The sequence below is a fragment of the Schistocerca gregaria genome, chromosome X (genome assembly GCF_023897955.1).
Source record: "Schistocerca gregaria isolate iqSchGreg1 chromosome X, iqSchGreg1.2, whole genome shotgun sequence".
NCBI lineage: Eukaryota > Metazoa > Arthropoda > Insecta > Orthoptera > Acrididae > Schistocerca > Schistocerca gregaria.
Window position 1 is genome coordinate 157,462,046 of NC_064931.1, and position 17,625 is coordinate 157,479,670.

A 17,625-nucleotide genomic window follows, 5' to 3' on the forward strand; every position below is an offset into this window, starting at 1 on the left:
AGATAACATGAGTAACAACGTGTTGTTGAAAATAAACATATTTAGACTCGTACATTACACCGTATAAAAAGGGAAAAATTTTCTAGTACCTAATTCATGGGCTCAGTTTTGGAGCAATTACAATCCAATGTGATAAATAAATTGTACACTGACAAGCCAAATGTAGAAGACATTTCAACTGGACATCTACAGGTATATACCGGCTAGCGAGGTCTCACCTAGACGTCGAACTACGTTTAGGAATACACAAACTTGTAGAAGAAGCATGTTTGCTAACGAAAATGCAAAATGTTAGTTATAGCTCTATTGCTAAATAAACGTAGTGTACATATCATAATTTATTAATTGCACCCTCGATTTCGATTATATGGATGTAATAAAATTAGGTCACATGCGGTATTATCAGACAAACATAGGATTTTATAGAAATATTTTAGATTTATTTTAGGTAATTTGAGATAAAAAATTATTAAATTTTTTGAAGTACTTCTGGAAAAGTTTTATACATAAAAATTGGCGTATAATGTAATTCTGTACAGAAAGAATTTGTTACAAAACGTTTTTTAAATTATGATGATCTAGATACTGGCCATATTCTGGTACATAATGGAATTTTTGACATTAGTCATCTAGGATGAATGCCACGTGAACAGATTTGTTCTAGCAGAAACACACACACGTAAGAGGGAGCTAGTATTGTTACATCATGGGCTCAGTTTAAGAGCTATTGCAGTCCATATGGCGTAATAATTGTACATTGGTTACATTAAACACTGGAAGAGTGCTCACCTAGATATCAGGTGATCAGACTGTACATAGGTGTCAGGTGACAGTTTTCACGTTGACCTTGGGTGACGTGTTGTCATGGAAAAGATCATATAAACACCGTAATTGATAACAAAAGCACAAACATTAAATAGCTCCATTGTTGGTATATATACTTCGAATGTATTCTTGATGGAATATCGTATCCGTCCCTGTAGATACTGACCTGTTCATGAATGCATTAAAATCAGCCTACAAAGGGATACCATTAGATGTACATAGAGAGCTTTTAAGTTGTCGAAGGTTTCATATTGTCTGTGATTCTATATTTACAGAGCTTTTATAAATTGTGAAAGGTTTTCTAAGGTTATAGAAAAAGGTTTATGTATTAACTATGTTTTATGAATGTTACGCATGATTTTACAGACAATTTTTTAGACTTTAGAATACGGTCTTGGCTTATATGTTATGATAATAATTTAGGCATATTTAATTATATGGAATAATAAACCCATTCTTTGATCTAATGGAAGATGATAATATCGATTTGTACTACCACTTCGCCATCTGATGTAATTATGTATCACTCAGCTGGGATCTGTCAGTTGTAAAACAATGATGAATGTGAGTACTTGTAATCGGCACAATAACATGTCTGTACATGGCTCTTATTTTAAACTTGACATACCGACTTCTCGTATAGCTCACGGTACCAGCATGCACATACACTGTATAGCACCACTTACTGTACTGCAGGAGAAGATTGTGTAACGTGGGTATGTTGCTATTGCAACTCTTCCATATAATTATGTGTTATGTTAATGGCGGTATCGTAGCATTCTCGGTCTCATCTTTTGTAGATCCGAAGATGGCAACAGAGAATCGCCCCAACCGGTAGTCTACATGAATAAATACGTAATTTTAGCAACCTTCGCAAGTGAAAATTTATTCAGTCTTTAGGACCTCTGTTGTTTTCTATATGCACAAATGGTCTGGCGAAAATGGCGGAGAGTAATCTGCGGTTGTTTGCTGACGATGAACTGGTGTCGAGGTTGAGTGACTAGGGAGATATGTGATGACTTGGACAAGATTTCTAGTTAGTGCAATGAGTGGCAACTGGCTCTAAATGTGGATGACTAGCGACACGAAACCCGATGTATTCGGATACAGCATTAGTTGTGTTCGGCTCTACACAGCTACATCGTTTAAATATTTGGGCGTAACGTTGAAAATCGATATGAACTGAAATGAGCATGTGACGACTGTGGTAGGGAAGAAGAGTGGTTGACTCCGGTGTATTGGGAGAATTTTAGGAAAGTGTGATTCATCTGTAAAGAAGAACAGACACAGGGCGCTGGTGTGGCCTGTTGTTCAGTTCTACTCGAATGTTTGGAATCCGCACCTGCTCGGATGGAAGGAAGACATCGAAACAGTCTGCGGGCTCCTAGATTTTTCACTGGTAGGTTCGAACAACACGCAAGTATTGAGGAGATGCTTCGGGAACTCGAGTGGGAATCGTTGCAGGGAAGGCAACGTTCTTTTCGAGGAACACTGCCGAGAAAATTTAGAGAACCGAAATTTGATGCTAATTGTAAAATGATCCCACTGCCGCCAACATACGAGGGTCACTCCAAAAGAAATGCAAACCATTTTTTTTAAAAATCTATCTTTTATTCTACACGTTTGAAAGTTTTACAGTGTGTAGATACATCCTTTAGGAACAATATTTTCATTTCTCCACATAATTTCCATCCCTCTGCCTTACGCCATCTTGGAACCAGCGCCTCTATACAAGCACGGTAAAATTCTGGACCAACCTGTTGGAGCCACTGTTTGGGAGCATGCACAAGGGAGTCATCATCTTCAAACCTTGTTCCACGGAGAGAGTCTTTCAGTTTCCCAAAGAGATGATAATCACATAGAGCCATGTCAGGACTGTAAGGCGTCCATCTGAGTTTTGTGACCGCTTCCATAGTTTTTTGACTGACATGTGGCCGTGCATTGTGGTGCAACAGCCAAACATCCTGCTTCTGCCGATGTGGTCGAACACGACCCAGTCGAGCTTGAGGTTTCTTCAGTGTCGTCACATATGCATCAGAATTTATGGTGGTTCCACTTGGCATGATGTCCACAAGCATGGGTCCTTCGGAATCGAAAAACACCGTAGCCATAACTTTTCCAGCAGAAGGCGTGGTTTCAAATTTTTTTCCCTTGGGTGAATTTGCATAATGCCACTACGCCATCTTGGAACCAGCGCCTGTATACAAGCACGGTAAAATTCTGGACCAACCTGTTAGAGTCACTGTTTGGGAGCGTGCACAAGGGAGTCATCATCGTCAAACCTTGTTCCACGGAGAGAGTCTTTCAGTTTCCCAAAGAGATGATAGTCACTAGGAGCCAGGCCAGGATTGTAAGGTGGGCATTTCAGTGTTCTCCATCCGAGTTTTGTGATCGCTTCCGTTGCTTTTTGACTGACATGTGGCTGTGCATTGTGGTGCAACAGCCAAACATCCTGCTTCTGCCGATGTGGTCGAACACGACCCAGTCGAGCTTGAGGTTTCTTCAGTGTCGTCACATATGCATCAGAATTTATGGTGGTTCCACTTGGCACGGTGTCCACAAGCAAGGGTCCTTCGGAATCGAAAAACACCGTAGCCATAACTTTTCTAGCAGAAGGTGTGGTTTCAAATTTTTTTTCCCTTGGGTGAATTTGCATAATGCCACTCCATTGATTGCCTCTTCATCTCTGGTGAAAAATGATGGAGCCACGTTTCATCACATGTCACAATTGTTTCTAGAAATTCATCTCCACCATTCTCGTACTGTTCCAAAAGTTCGCTGCATAACGTTTTTCTTGTTTGTTTGTGAGCCACTGTCAACATCCTGGGAACCCACCTGGCACAAACGTTTTTTAACGCCAACACTTTCAGTATTCTTCAAATACTTCCTCCCCCTATCCCAACGTAGCGTGACAATTTGTTCACTGTGATGCGTCTGTCAGCAGTCACCAATTGGTTAACTCTCTGCAAATTGTCTGGAGTGTGTGCAGTATGAGGCCTGCCGCTGCGAGGACAATCCTCAATATTGCCGTGCCCGCTTTTATCACGTAACCTGCTTGCCCACCGACTAACTGTACTGCGATCGACAGCAGCATCTCCATACACCTATTTCAACCTCTTGTGGATGTTTCCCACTGTCTCATTTTCACAGCACAAGAATTCTATGACAGCACGTTGCTTCTGACGAACGTTAAATGTCGCAGCCATGTTGAAGACACGCTGTGACGGCGCCACTCATGGGAACAGGTTGAACTAAGTTGGAAAACAAATGAGAAGGATGTATCTACACACTGTAAAACTTTCACACATGCAGAATGAAAACTGAAGTTTTACAAAAATAGTGTACATTTCTTTTGGGGTGACCCTCGTAGATATCGTATAAGGATCACGAAAATAAGATACTAGAAATTAGAGCCTATAGCGAAGCTGGTGTGGCAGTTGATGATAGCAAAATATAAGCCGAAGTTTTAAATTTCACGTTCAAGAAATCGTTCACACTGGAGAATCGTAGAAACATACCGTCATTTAACCATCGAACAGATTCCCCTGTGGATGGCATATTAATAAGCATCCCTGGCGTAGAGAAACAACTGAAAGATTTGAAAGCAAGTAAATCACTGAGTCCGGATGGAATCGCCGCTATATTTTACAAAGATCACTCTACGGCATTGGCTCCTTACGTAGCTTGCATTTATCGCGAATCTGTCGTCAAGCACAAAGTCCCAAGCGACTGGAAAAAAGCGCTTGTGACTCCATTATATAAAAAGGCTAAAAGAACGGTCCCGCAAAATTACAGATCAATATCCCTAACTTCTGTTTGCTGCAGAACTGTTGAAAGTATTCTCAGTTCACATATAATAAACTTTCTGGAGACTGAGAAGCTCATGTCCACGAATTAACAAGGTTTTAGACAGCATCGCTCGTGCAAAAGCAGCTTGCACTTTTCTCGCATGATATACTGCGCGCTATGAATGAAGGGCAACAGGCAGATCCCATATTTCTAGATATTCAGAAAGCATTTATGCAGTGCCCCATTGCAGGCTGTTAACGAAGGTACGAACATATGGAACAAATTCGCAATTATGTGAACGGCTCTAAGACTTCTTAAATAATAGAACCCAGTATGTTATTCTCGATCGCGAGTGTTCGTCGGAGACAAGGATATCGTCAGGAGTGCCCCAGGGAAGTGTGGTGGGACCGCTGTTGTTTTCTGTACAGGGTGGTCTATTGATCTTGACCGGGCCAAACATCTCACGAAATCAGCGCCAAACGAAAAAACCACAAAGAACTAAACTCGTCTACCTTGAAGGGGGAAACCAGATAGCGCTATGGTTGGCCCGCTAGATGGCGCTGCCATAGCTGAAACGGATATCAACTGCGTTTTTTAAAATAGGAACCCCCACTTTTTATTACATATTGGTGTAATACGTAAAGAAATATGAATGTTTTATTTGGACCACTTTCTTCACTTTGTGATAGATGGCGCTGTAATAGTCACAAACGTATAAGTACGTGGTATCACGTAACATTCCGCCAGTGCAGACGGTATTTGCTTCGTGATACATTACATGTGTTAAAATTGACCTGTTACCAATTGCGGAAAAGCGGCACCCAAAGTGGCTTTTAACCTTCCTTCTCTGCTGATGACCAACTCCTCCGCCTCACTCATCTCCTCTCCCTCCAGCTTAACTCCCGTCGCTCCGCCATTTTTGTCTCCCTGGACCTCGAAAAGGGCTACGACCGTGTCTGGCATCCCGGTCTCCTGTTTAAACTCCAAACCTAACCTCTTGCTGCCAACTACATCCGTCTGATGACCTCCTTCCTCTGCCGCCGCCTCTCCTATGTTACCGTCCATAATGCCAATTCCCACACCTTCCACCCCTCTGCAGGTGTGCCCCAGGGCTCTGTCCTCTCCCCCCTCCTCTGCCTCTTGTACACAGCAGATATGCCCCAATCCCCCCCCCCCCCCTCCAGTACACCTCTTGCAATATGCCGATGACACCGCATTCCTCGCCCTCACTCCTTCCCTCCAACGGTCCCAACGCCTTCTCCAGAATCACCTTGACCTTCTTGCCGCTTTTTGTAATCAGTGGCTCCTGAAAATCAATCCTTCCAAGGCACAGACAATCATCGTAGGTCGTACCACTCGCTCCTTCCGGCTCCTGGATTTCTCCCTTACTGTCTGTGCCCATCCTGTCCTCCTCACCCCCACCCTCACCTATCTTGGCCTCACCATTGACTGTCACCTCACCTGGATCCCTCATCTCCTTACCCAAGGTGGCTTCCATCAACTCCCCCTCCTGCATGATGCCCTCTCTCCCTCCATTTATCCCTCCTATCAACTCTGATCCTCACTCCCCCTCCTTTCCCCTGTCCTTTTCCTGGGCTCCCTCTCCCCCCTTCCATCCTCTTTTTTCCCCACCTCCCCTCTCTCTGCCCCCTTCTCTCCCCCAAGTCCTTTTGCATTTCCCTCCTCTGCCTTTTCCCATTCCCTCTCGCGTCTGCCCTGCCCCTCTCCCCCCTTATGAGTCCTCGTCCTCCTTTGGTTCCCCCCCCCCCCCCACCATCCCCCATCTGCCCTTGGCTAGGGAGTGTCATCTTTTTGCCGACATTTTCGTGCAGTGTTTTACAGTGAGTGTTTTACAGTGAGTGTTCCGTGTTGTGTGTCTTTTGGGAAGTCTTGCAAACGGCCATCATACTGCCGCTGGGTATGATTTTTTTATCTCTTGCAAACAGAAACCAGACTGTCGCCATGTTTTTTAATTGTGTATCTACTATGTTACTTGTCTGATTCCTGTGTATTTTATTAACATTGCCAACCACTTTGCTTTCTGTTTTAACTTTCCACAATTTTCCGCCATTTTACCCTTTAAGTCGCCGTTTTATCGCCTGTTTTTCTTGTTTCTTTTCTTCTTCCGTTTTTAAAAAAAGTCTGTAGGCTTTAGAGCAGCGTACTAAGCTGCTGCCAGCCCGCCTCCTTCTGGGGGAATTGAAATTCAATAAAGAAAAAAAATTGCGGGAAAGGTCAATATCGTGTTGATGTATGGCTATTCTGATCAAAATGCCCAACAGGCATGTGCAATGTATGCTGCTCAGTATCCCGGTATCAGTCTAATCTAAGAGCCGTAAATTCAACTAAATACCTAGGTATTATAGTCACGAACAATTTAAATTGGAAGGAACGCACAGAAAATGTTGTGGGGAAGGCTAACCAAAGACAGCGTTTTATTGGTAGGACACTTAGAAAATGTAACAGACCTACTAAGGAGACCGCCTACACTGCGCTTGTCCGTCCACTTTTAGAATACTGCTCCGCGGTGTGGGATCCTTACCATATAGGACTGACTAAGTACATCCAAGAAGTTCAAAGAAAGGCAGTCCGTTCTGTATTATCGCGAAATATAGGAGAGAGTGTCACAGAAATGATACAGGATTTGGGATGTACATCATTAAAAGAAAGGCGTTTTTCGTTGCGACGGAATCTTCTCACGAAATTCTAATCACCAACTTTCTCCTCCGAAAGCGAAAATATTTTTTTGACACCGACTTACATAGGGAGGAACGATCACCAAGATAAAATAAGGGAAATCAGAGCTCGTACGGAAAGATATAGGTGTTCATTCTTCCCGCGCGCTATACAAGATTGGAATAATAGAGAATAGTGAAGGTGGTTAGATGAACCCTCTACCAGGCACTTAAATGTGATTTGCAGAGCACCCATGTAGATGCAGATGTAGACGTAGACATGCAGGTAGGGTAAGTGACATCCAACTTACTGAAATCGTTTCAGAACAGTGCATAGCGGAAAAACATGCGAATTAGAAAAAATTCTTTGCACGTAAAGTGAAACACATTCCGAAAAACTACTTCAGCATGAGATGCATATTTGCTTCATTTAAATAAGGAAGGTTTTGCAGCAGCGCTGCAGATGACCCTACTGTCAGGTCCGTATGTCGTGGTCTAGTGGATAGCGTTGCTGCTTGTGGATCTGGGGGTCCCAAGTTCGATTCCCCGCCGGATTGGGGATTTTCTCCGCCCTGGGACTGGGTGTTTGTGTTGTCATTCTCATTTGGGTATGTGGCGAGACTTTAGTGTAAAGATTTGGAATTTGTACTTGTGCTGATAACCACGGTGTTGAGCGCCCCACAAACCAAGAACATCATCATCATCTGCTCTCTGTATTCTCCTTTCCTTGAGCCAAATTGAGATCTAAACACGACTCTTTGGGTGCTGTGGCGAAATATATTATTTTTTGGCAACTCTCAAATTACGAAGAGGACTGGTAAACGAAATTCGACTGGTGAAATAGAGATTCAGGCTCTTTAAATATCACAATGACATGAATTCGATGTTCTTGAATAGGATCCAGATTTCGAAATACCTCTACAGATATAAGGGACGCATTTAGAAACGTGATGACAATTACAGACTGCCAGTTTCTGCTTCCCTCAGATTAGCAATCGCTACTCTCTCCCTTGTTTCACGACAAATTCTTCAAGGAATGGGCGGTGAAATATTCAACTTTGAAGTACCGTAATTCATATGATCAACAACGAAAAGATAAACACCTCATCATCACGCTATGATGTGAGACTTACAATTTGAAATATTCAAATTTTTAACCAAATGTGTTTCTGTAATTCTTTGGGTACAACTGCATAGCGAAAGAACATGAGAAGCCAAAATGCGTGGCGTTTTATTTTTTGGCTACATGTAAAACGTTTTCCGGAAAGGTAATTCAGCAACTTAGCTTCTTTTACATACAGAACGTTCTCTTAGCAGTGCAGCAGATGATTCAGTTTTCAACTTTCTCCTTTCCTTGAATCAAACCTAGATGTGAACGCGATTCTTTGCGTGACACGGCGAAGAAGTCTGACATAACGAAGTCCTCGGCAAAGAATTGCTGCAATGAGTCTCAACAATAAACCACAATGTGTACTAACACGGAGAGGGGTCTCATACATGGGTCACCGATTTTGATCCAATTTTGTAAGGAAATTCTGTATTCAAAACAAAGAGACACGTGTTTTGACTGTTCGCTGGACACTCTAGTTTTTCAAAAACTTGAGGTCAAAGTTTATGACGGAAAATCATATTTTCAATGCTATACATAGAAAGATCGTCTAAAAACAAACATTCTTTTTATTGAACATCCTGGCAGATTAAAACTGTGTGCAGGACCGAGACTCGAACTCGGGACCTTTGCCTTTCGCGATCCGGCACACAGTTTTAATCTGCCAGGAAGTTTCATATCAGCGCACACTCCGCTGTGCAGTGAAAATTTCATTCTATTCTTTTTGTTATTATACGAGGGTCGGTCAAAAAGTAATGCCTCCCATTTTTTTCTACTTAAAAAAATTAAGTTAAGTGAAAAATTTTAATTTGGCGCCATTCCTCAAACCTTCTTCTGCAATCCACTGCAGTAGTAACTTTCTGTGTCAACAGGTGGCAGCACAGCAGAAGTTTGTAAGATGGCCAACATCGATGTTCGTTTGAGACAGTGGTGTGTGATTGAATTCTTGAATGCAGAAGGTGAAACGCCCATACGCATTCATGAAAGACTGAAGAAGGTGTATGGTGTTGTGACAGTGGATGTCAGCACTGTTAGACGATGGGTTCGTCGTTGTAAGGAAGCTGAAGTGCAAACACCGTTGACTGACGAAAAGCGGAGCGGCAGGCCGGTGAGTGTAGTGACTCCACACAACATTCAGCAAGTTGATGACATCATTCGTGGTGACCGTCGGGTGACAGCAGATGAAGTGTGTCGCATTATTTCTCTTAGTAAAGGCAGTGTGATCACGATTATTAAACAATTGGGGTACTCAAAAGTTTGTGCACGGTGGGTTCCAAGAATGTTAACCGATCAGAATAAAGAGGCAAGGAAAACAATAGCCTCCCAACACTTGCAGCGCTTCCGTTTGGAGGGAGATGAGTTTCTGAAAAAAATTGTGACCGGGGACGAAACATGGGTGCATTTTTTTGAACCCGAATCAAAGAGGCAGTCAATGGAGTGGCGTCACACAAGCTCGCCGAGGAAGAAAAAATTCAAAACTGTGCGATCGGCAGGGAAAGTTATGGCAACAGTTTTCTGGGATACAGAGGGTGTGATTCTGGTTGATTTTTTCGAGCAGGGATGCACAATAAATTCTGTTCAATACGTCACAACCCTCAAAAACTTAAAGCACGTCCTCAGCGAGTTCGCCCAACAAAATCAATGGCAGATGTTCTTCTTTTGCATGACAATGCAAGACCACACACCAGTCGTCACACCTCTGACGAGATTGTCAAAATTGGATGGGAAGTTTTGCCTCATCCCCCATACAGCCCTGACCTGGCACCATCAGACTTCCATCTGTTCGGGCCACTAAAAGAAGCTCATCGTGGGATTCATTTTGAAGATGAGGAGGCCGTCAAAACATCCGTGGGTCAATGGCTTAGGAAGCAGAGCTGTGATTTTTACCGTGCTGGGATACATGCCCTTGTTCAAAGATGGACCAAAACTGTAGAGATGGGCGGAGATTACATTGAAAAATGACAAAATGATCCTCAATGTTGTGGTTTTCAACCTATGTAATTGCATTTAAATTTCCTGACAATTAAACGTAGAAAAAAAAATAGGAGGCATTACATTTTGACTGACCCTCGTAATATGGGGTCCAATGTTAACAATGTTTTAGTTATAAATGTTTTTGTGTTTTCATGCTGTGACTTGGGAGCCCTTTATTCAGTGTCTGTAGCAGAGCAAGGTCAGCCGTCGTGCACCGAGGGAGGTGGCGCAGTGGCTAGCACACTGGACTCGGATTGAGGAGTACGACGGTTCAAGCCCGCGTCCGGGCATCCTGATTTAAGTTTTCCGTGATTTGCCTAAATCTCTTCACGGCCGACTTCCTTCCCCATCCTTACCTAATCCGACGAGACCGATGACCTCGCTGTTTGGTGTCCTCTCCCAAAACAACCCCACATCAGCGGTCGAGCGGTCATTTCCGCTTTGCGCATTGGGCGCGTAGGTTGTCTTAAAGGGGAGGCCACGACGTTTGGAACGCGGATTTACAGAAAACTTCCAACACTCGTAGTACTCCATGAGGACAGCAAAATGTGTGATCAGTAGTTTGGAAGGAAACCATGTATGCCTTAAAAATCGGCGCTGATAATTGGTTGTGCAGTATCGAGTGTATTTTAACAGCGTTACTTCTCGAGCGTTACTGGGAAAAACGCAAGATAATTTCGGTCGTCAAATGTATATCAGTGCGTGGCCATTTTTACCATGAAGCGGCTGCAGCCGAGTGGTGCCGGCACGGTAGCCCAGCGTGTTCGCTCACAGCGTTAACTACTTTTTATAATATAAAAGACTGAGCCAACAGATCATCGGACGTCCGCTCTGAACAAATTCAACTAACAATATAGAACAAAATCTTATTAAAAAAAAGTGGTTGGCGTTCAAGCCTCTGGGTCGCTGGATCGAGTCCCGTTCATCTGGTTTTATTTTTATTTTCAACGCAGTCATTCTCTTTACTATGTATATTACAGTTGATATAATGGGGAAACTACGTGTAATCGGATGAACTTTTATTAAATTTCCAAAGTTATTTGTCAGTGTACAAATTTTTATTATCACAAATAATATAATATTCATAACTATCGACTAGTAAACGACCAAAATCGTAAAGTGATACTGAAAATGTATGCTTGCCCGTGATCTGAGAAATCCCTTATACCTGGAAGGAGCCTGAAACGACTTGTTACCTCCAAGTTTTGACCGGCACAGACGGCTTTCGAAAGATGTACAATTAATCGTCGCTGTCGACATTACGAGTACAAGTTGCAGGATGGTATTTTTCGTAAAAACATGGAAAACATAAAGTTAAACGGCACCAGCTGCATTGAATATATGCTATATTTCTGCATACGCAAGGTCTTTTGACGTTTTCCGTGGAAAAACAAACCTCGTTAACATTTTCAAAAACCTCTCTTTCAGACGATAGTTTGGAAGCAAATCATGCATGCCTAAAAAATCGGCGCTGATAATTGGTTGTGCAGTATCGAGTGTATTTTAACAGCGTCTTCCGAGAATCATTTTCTCGTTATCTTTTGATTAAATACGAACAGTTTTGAAGACACGGACAAGCATACATTTTCAGTATTACTTTATGCGTTTGGTCGTTTACTAGTCGATAGTTATGAATATTATATTATTTGTGATAATAAACATTAGTAGACTGCCAAATAACTTTGTAAATTTAATAGCCGGCCAGTGTGGCCGAGCGGTTCTAGGCGCTACAGTCTGGAAACCGCGCTACTGCTACGGTCGCAGGTTCGAATCCTGCCTCGGGCATGGATGTGTGTGGTGTCCTTAGGTTAGTTAGGTTTAAGTAGCCTAAGTTCTAGGGGACTGATGACCTCAGAAGTTAAGTCCCATAGTGCTCAGAGCCATTTGAACCATTTTGTAAATTTAATAAAAGTTCATCCGATTACACGTATTTTCCCTTTTACATTAATTGTAATATAAAAAGTAAAGAAAATGAAAGTGTTGAAAATAAAAAAAAATCTGACGAACGGAACTCGATCCAGCGATCCAGAGGCTTGAACGCCAACAACTATTTTTTTTTTTAAAAAGAACATTTTGTTCTACACTCCTGGAAATTGAAATAAGAACATCGTGAATTCATTGTCCCAGGAAGGGGAAACTTTATTGACACATTCCTGGGGTCAAATACATCACATGATCACAGTGAAAGAACCACACGTACATAGACACAGGCAACAGAGCATGCACAATGTCGGCACTAATACAGTGTATATCCACCTTTCGCAGCAATGCAGGCTGCTATTCTCCCCTGGAGACGATCGTAGAGATGCTGGATGTAGTCCTATGGAACGGCTTGCCATGCCATTTCCACCTGGCGCCTCAGTTGGACCAGCGTTCGTGCTGGACGTGCAGACCGCGTGAGACGACGCTTCATCCAGTGCCAAACATGCTCAATGGGGAACAGATCAGGAGATCTTGCTGGCCAGGGTAGTTGACTTACACCTTCTAGAGCACGTTGGGTGGCACGGGATACATGCGGACGTGCATTGTCCTGTTGGAACAGCAAGTTCCCTTGCCGGTCTAGGAATGGTAGAACGATGGGTTCGATGACGGTTTGGATGTACCGTGCACTATTCAGTGTCCCCTCGACGATCACCAGAGGTGTACGGCCCACACCATGATGCCGGGTGTTGGCCCTGTGTGCCTCGGTCGTATGCAGTCCTGATTGTGGCGCTCACCTGCACGGCGCCAAACACGCATACGACCATGCGTCGCTGCGGTCCGGTCCCAGGTCGACGGGCACGTGCACCTTCCGCCGACCACTGGCGACAACATCGATGTGGAGACCTCACGCCCCACGTGTTGAGCAATTCGGCGGTACGTCCACCCGGCCTCCCGCATGCCCACTATACGCCCTCGCTCAAAGTCCGTCAACTGCACAAACGGTTCACGTCCACGCTGTTGCGGCATGCTACCAGTGTTAAAGACTGCGATGGAGCTCCGTATGCCACGGCAAACTGGCTGACACTGACGGCGGCCGTGCACAAATGCTGCGCAGCTAGCGCCATTCGACGGCCAACACCGCGGTTCCTGGTGTGTCCGCTGTGCCGTGCGTGTGATCATTGCTTGTACAGCCCTCTCGCAGTGTCCGGAACAAGTATGGTGGGTCTGACACACCGGTGTCAATGTGTTCTTTTTTCCATTTCCAGTTCGTTGCATTTGTTCAGAGCGGACGTCCGATGACACCCGTTCACTTCGTTCGGTGCAGTTCTTTTAATTATAAAGGGTAGTTCTGACCGAACACGCTTTTTTTATCTCATTTAGTTCGTTGCAATTGTTCTTGGCGGACGGCCTCTAACGCCCGTTGAGTTCATTATTTATCTATTAAATCAGTTTTTTGATTACAGAGGGCCGCTAACCCTCTGGCCGAACAGGCTGAGCTACCGTGCCGTCACCACTCGGCTGCATCCGCTTCATCGTAAAAATGGCCACGCACAGATATATATTTGACGACCGAAATAATCTTGCGATTTTCTCAATAACGCTTGAGAGGTACGCTCTACTGCTTACACATTTTGTTGTCCTCGTGGAGTACTACGAGTGTACGAAGTTTGCAGTAAATCCGCGTTCCAAACGCCGTGGCCTGCCCTTGTTAGTTCCGCTTCTGCCGTAGCGCTGCGCGTCTTCCTTGTTTTCTGTTTATCATCGAGTGAGTTTTTGTGTGTATCGTATTGCTGTTTGCCATCTAGTGTCTGATGTTTGTGCAGGCTCCTGACGCGGCGCTGTGATGTCCGGCATGCTTTCCACGGCTGTCTACGCACGGGTACAGTCAGATTCAGTTTTGATTAATCCCACCTTAGAGAAACGCGACTGGTTTGTGGACAGTATTAAAGTTACTACAGATGAGGTGCATACTGTCTCCTGTGATTCGGAATTGTGTGTTTCGCTTAATTTCTTGACCCGCTTGAGGTTGACAGGATACTATTAAGACACGGTTTGGCGGAACAAGCGCTGTATCATCAGAGAGGTATAGAGACGAGCGAGTGTGCCGAAACTTACCCAATGTACTGTCGACAAGGGATCTCAGATCGATTCCATATTCCTAGATTTCCAGAAGGCTTTTGATACCGTTCCTCACAAGCGACTATTAATAAAATTGCGTGCATATGGAGTATCGCCTCAGTTGTGTGACTGGATTCGTGATTTCCTCTCAGAGAGAATACAGTGCGTAGTGATAGACGGTAAATGGTTCAATTGGCTCTGAGCACTATGGGACTTAACATCTATGGTCATCAGTACGCTAGAACTTAGAACTACTTAAACCTAACTAACCTAAGGACATCACACAACACCCAGCCATCACGAGGCAGAGAAAATCCCTGACCCCGCCGGGAATCGAACCCGGGAATAGACGGTAAATCTTCGAGTAGAACAGAAGTAATATCTGGGGTTCCTCAATGTAGTGTCACAGGCTCTCTGCTGTTCCTGATTTACGTAAATGATCTAGGTGATAATCTGAGCAGCCCCGTAGGATTGTTTGCAGATGACACTGTAATTTACCGTCTAGTAAAATCATCAAACGATCAATTACAGTTACAAAATGATCTAGAGAGAATTTCTGTATGGTGCGAAAAGTGGCAACTGGCACTAAACAAAGAAAAGTGCGAGGTCATCCACATGGGTACTAAAACAAATCCGATAAATTTCGGGTATACGATAAATCGCACAAATCTAAGGGCTGTCAATTCGACTAAATACCTAGTAATTACAATTACGAGCAACTTAAACTGGAAAGACCACACAGATAATATTGTGGGGAAGGCGAAACAAAGACTGCGCTTCGGTGGTGGATATGGTGGAAAAGACTGCGCTTCGTTGGCACAAACCCACTAATGAGACAGCCTACACTATGCTTGTCCGTCCTCACCTGGAATATTGCTACGCGGTATGGAATCCTTACCAGGCAGGATTGACGGAGGACATCGAAAAAGTGCAAAGGAGGGCATCTCATTTCGTGTTATCGCTCTATAGGGGTGCGAGTGTCACCGATATGATACGGGAGTTGCGGTGGCAGTCACTAAAACAAAGGCGGTTTCCTTTGCGGCGAGATCTGTTTACGAAATTTCAATCACCAATTTTCTCTTCCGAATGCGAAAATATTTTTATGACACCCACCTACATAGGAAAAAATGATCATCATAATAAAATAAATCAGAGCTCGAACGGAAAGATTTAGGTGTTACTTTTTCCCACTCGCCATTCGAGAGTTGAATGGTAGAGAAGTAGTATGAAATGGTTCGATGGACCCTCTGCGAGGCACTTAAGTGTGAACTGCAGAATAACCATGTAAATGTAGATTGATATGTAGATGTTGACTGCTGTTCGCCACGTCATCATAATACGCCTGTGCGTAGCAGACAAATATTGCGCCATAATTTAAGAATGAAATTAAAAATTAAAGAAGCTTTTCGAAACTTTGTCAACATATGCTTCAGTATACTAATGTTGAAAATGTCAAATCTCAGAGTGATCAGATGAATATCTTTCCTTAAATACATCGTTGTAAGAAAAAATAAGTGACGCTAAATAATAGAGCTAGAGAACCAACAATTGTTCCGAATGTGCAAATGTATGTCAGAGTCAACTGTTACAAGTTTCATCTTGATCAGAACAATATTTTGGTCAAAATCGGAGTTTTTAAGAAATATCAAAGGTGTTAAATATTTGACTTACAATTAGAAAGTTGAAAATTTGTATGAAGCTTCAGTTCTATATAAAAGCCTTAAGTATGTGACCTCATTAAGTTACGTACCTCTAATAGTTTTCGAGTAATTTACTGAAAACTAAATTTGGAACAAAAACGTGCTTATTCGTAGTAGATTAAGTTATATTAATCATCGACAGTTCTGAATACTGCTCTTGATTACATCTATTAAATATTGAAGATATAACAAGTTTCCAGATTTTGATACAAATACCAATCAATACAAGGTCTCCTGAAGATGTAGTTCAGAGGTCCAATCAGTTCCTTTCTAAAAACTCTAGACGATAAATTTTGAATGCAGGCGAGCAAAACTTTTTCTATGATTAAAGGCAACTGCACTCCATTGATTAAAAAATTACGAAGATTCTAAATTGAATCGTGACCGAGGTGTTAAATAATACCGGGTGATCAAAATGTCAGTATTAATTTGAAAACTTAATAAACCACGCAATAATGTAAATAGAGAGGTAAAAATTGACACACATGCTTGGAATGACGTGGGTATTTATTAGGATGGCGCTCCACCTCATATTGCTAGACGCGTGAAAGATCTCTTGCACGCGTCGTTTGGTGATGATCGTGTGCTCAGCCGCCATATTCGTCATGCTTGGCCTCCCAGGTCCCCAGAGCTCAGTCGGTGCGATTATTGGCTTCGGGGTTGCCTGAAGTCGCAAGTGTATCTTGATCGACCTACATCTCTAGTGATGCTGAAAGACAACATCCGACACCAATGCCTCACCATAACTCCGGACATGCTTTACAGTGCTGTTCACATTATTCCTCGACTACAGCTATCGTTGAGGAATCATGGTGGACATATTGAGCATTTCCTGTAAATACCATCATCTTTGCTTTGTCTTACTTTGTTATGCTAATTATTGCTATTCTGATCAGATGAAGCGCCATCTGTCGGACATTTTTTAACGTTTGTATTTTTTCGGTTCTAATAGAACCCCATGTCATTCCAAGCATATGTGTCAATTTGTACCTCTCTATCTACATTATTCTGTGATTGATTCAGTTTTCAAATTTATACTGACTTTCTGATCACCCGGCACATGTCCAAGAAAGTGGCCATTTAGATGCTGCCACTTGGGCATGGAGAGTATGACGGCAGGTGTTCCCTTCGGCCATCCGCTGCGCCCATAAATAAATACGGTATGTAAAGCAGCGACATTTCTTCACTTCGCACCCAGCTATCATACCGTCCCCGTCAGTCAAACACCGGCTTACGCGCTGCCTCGGGTGACGTCACAACCTGGTTACTACTAAACTCATGTTTTTAGTAATGATAGAAGGTGAACTCGCGAGGACTGTACACCGTCCTGGATCGTCTAGGTTTCTGAAAAGACTTCATTTCGCACCCAGCTACTATACGGTGCGCGTCAGTCAAACGCTGGAAAACGCCTGTTTTCGTTACAAATAGGAAGTGAACTCGTGATGAATATACACCGTCCTCGATAGCTTAGATTTCGAGGAAGTAACTTTTTGTGTGCCGCCCTTAATGTTAA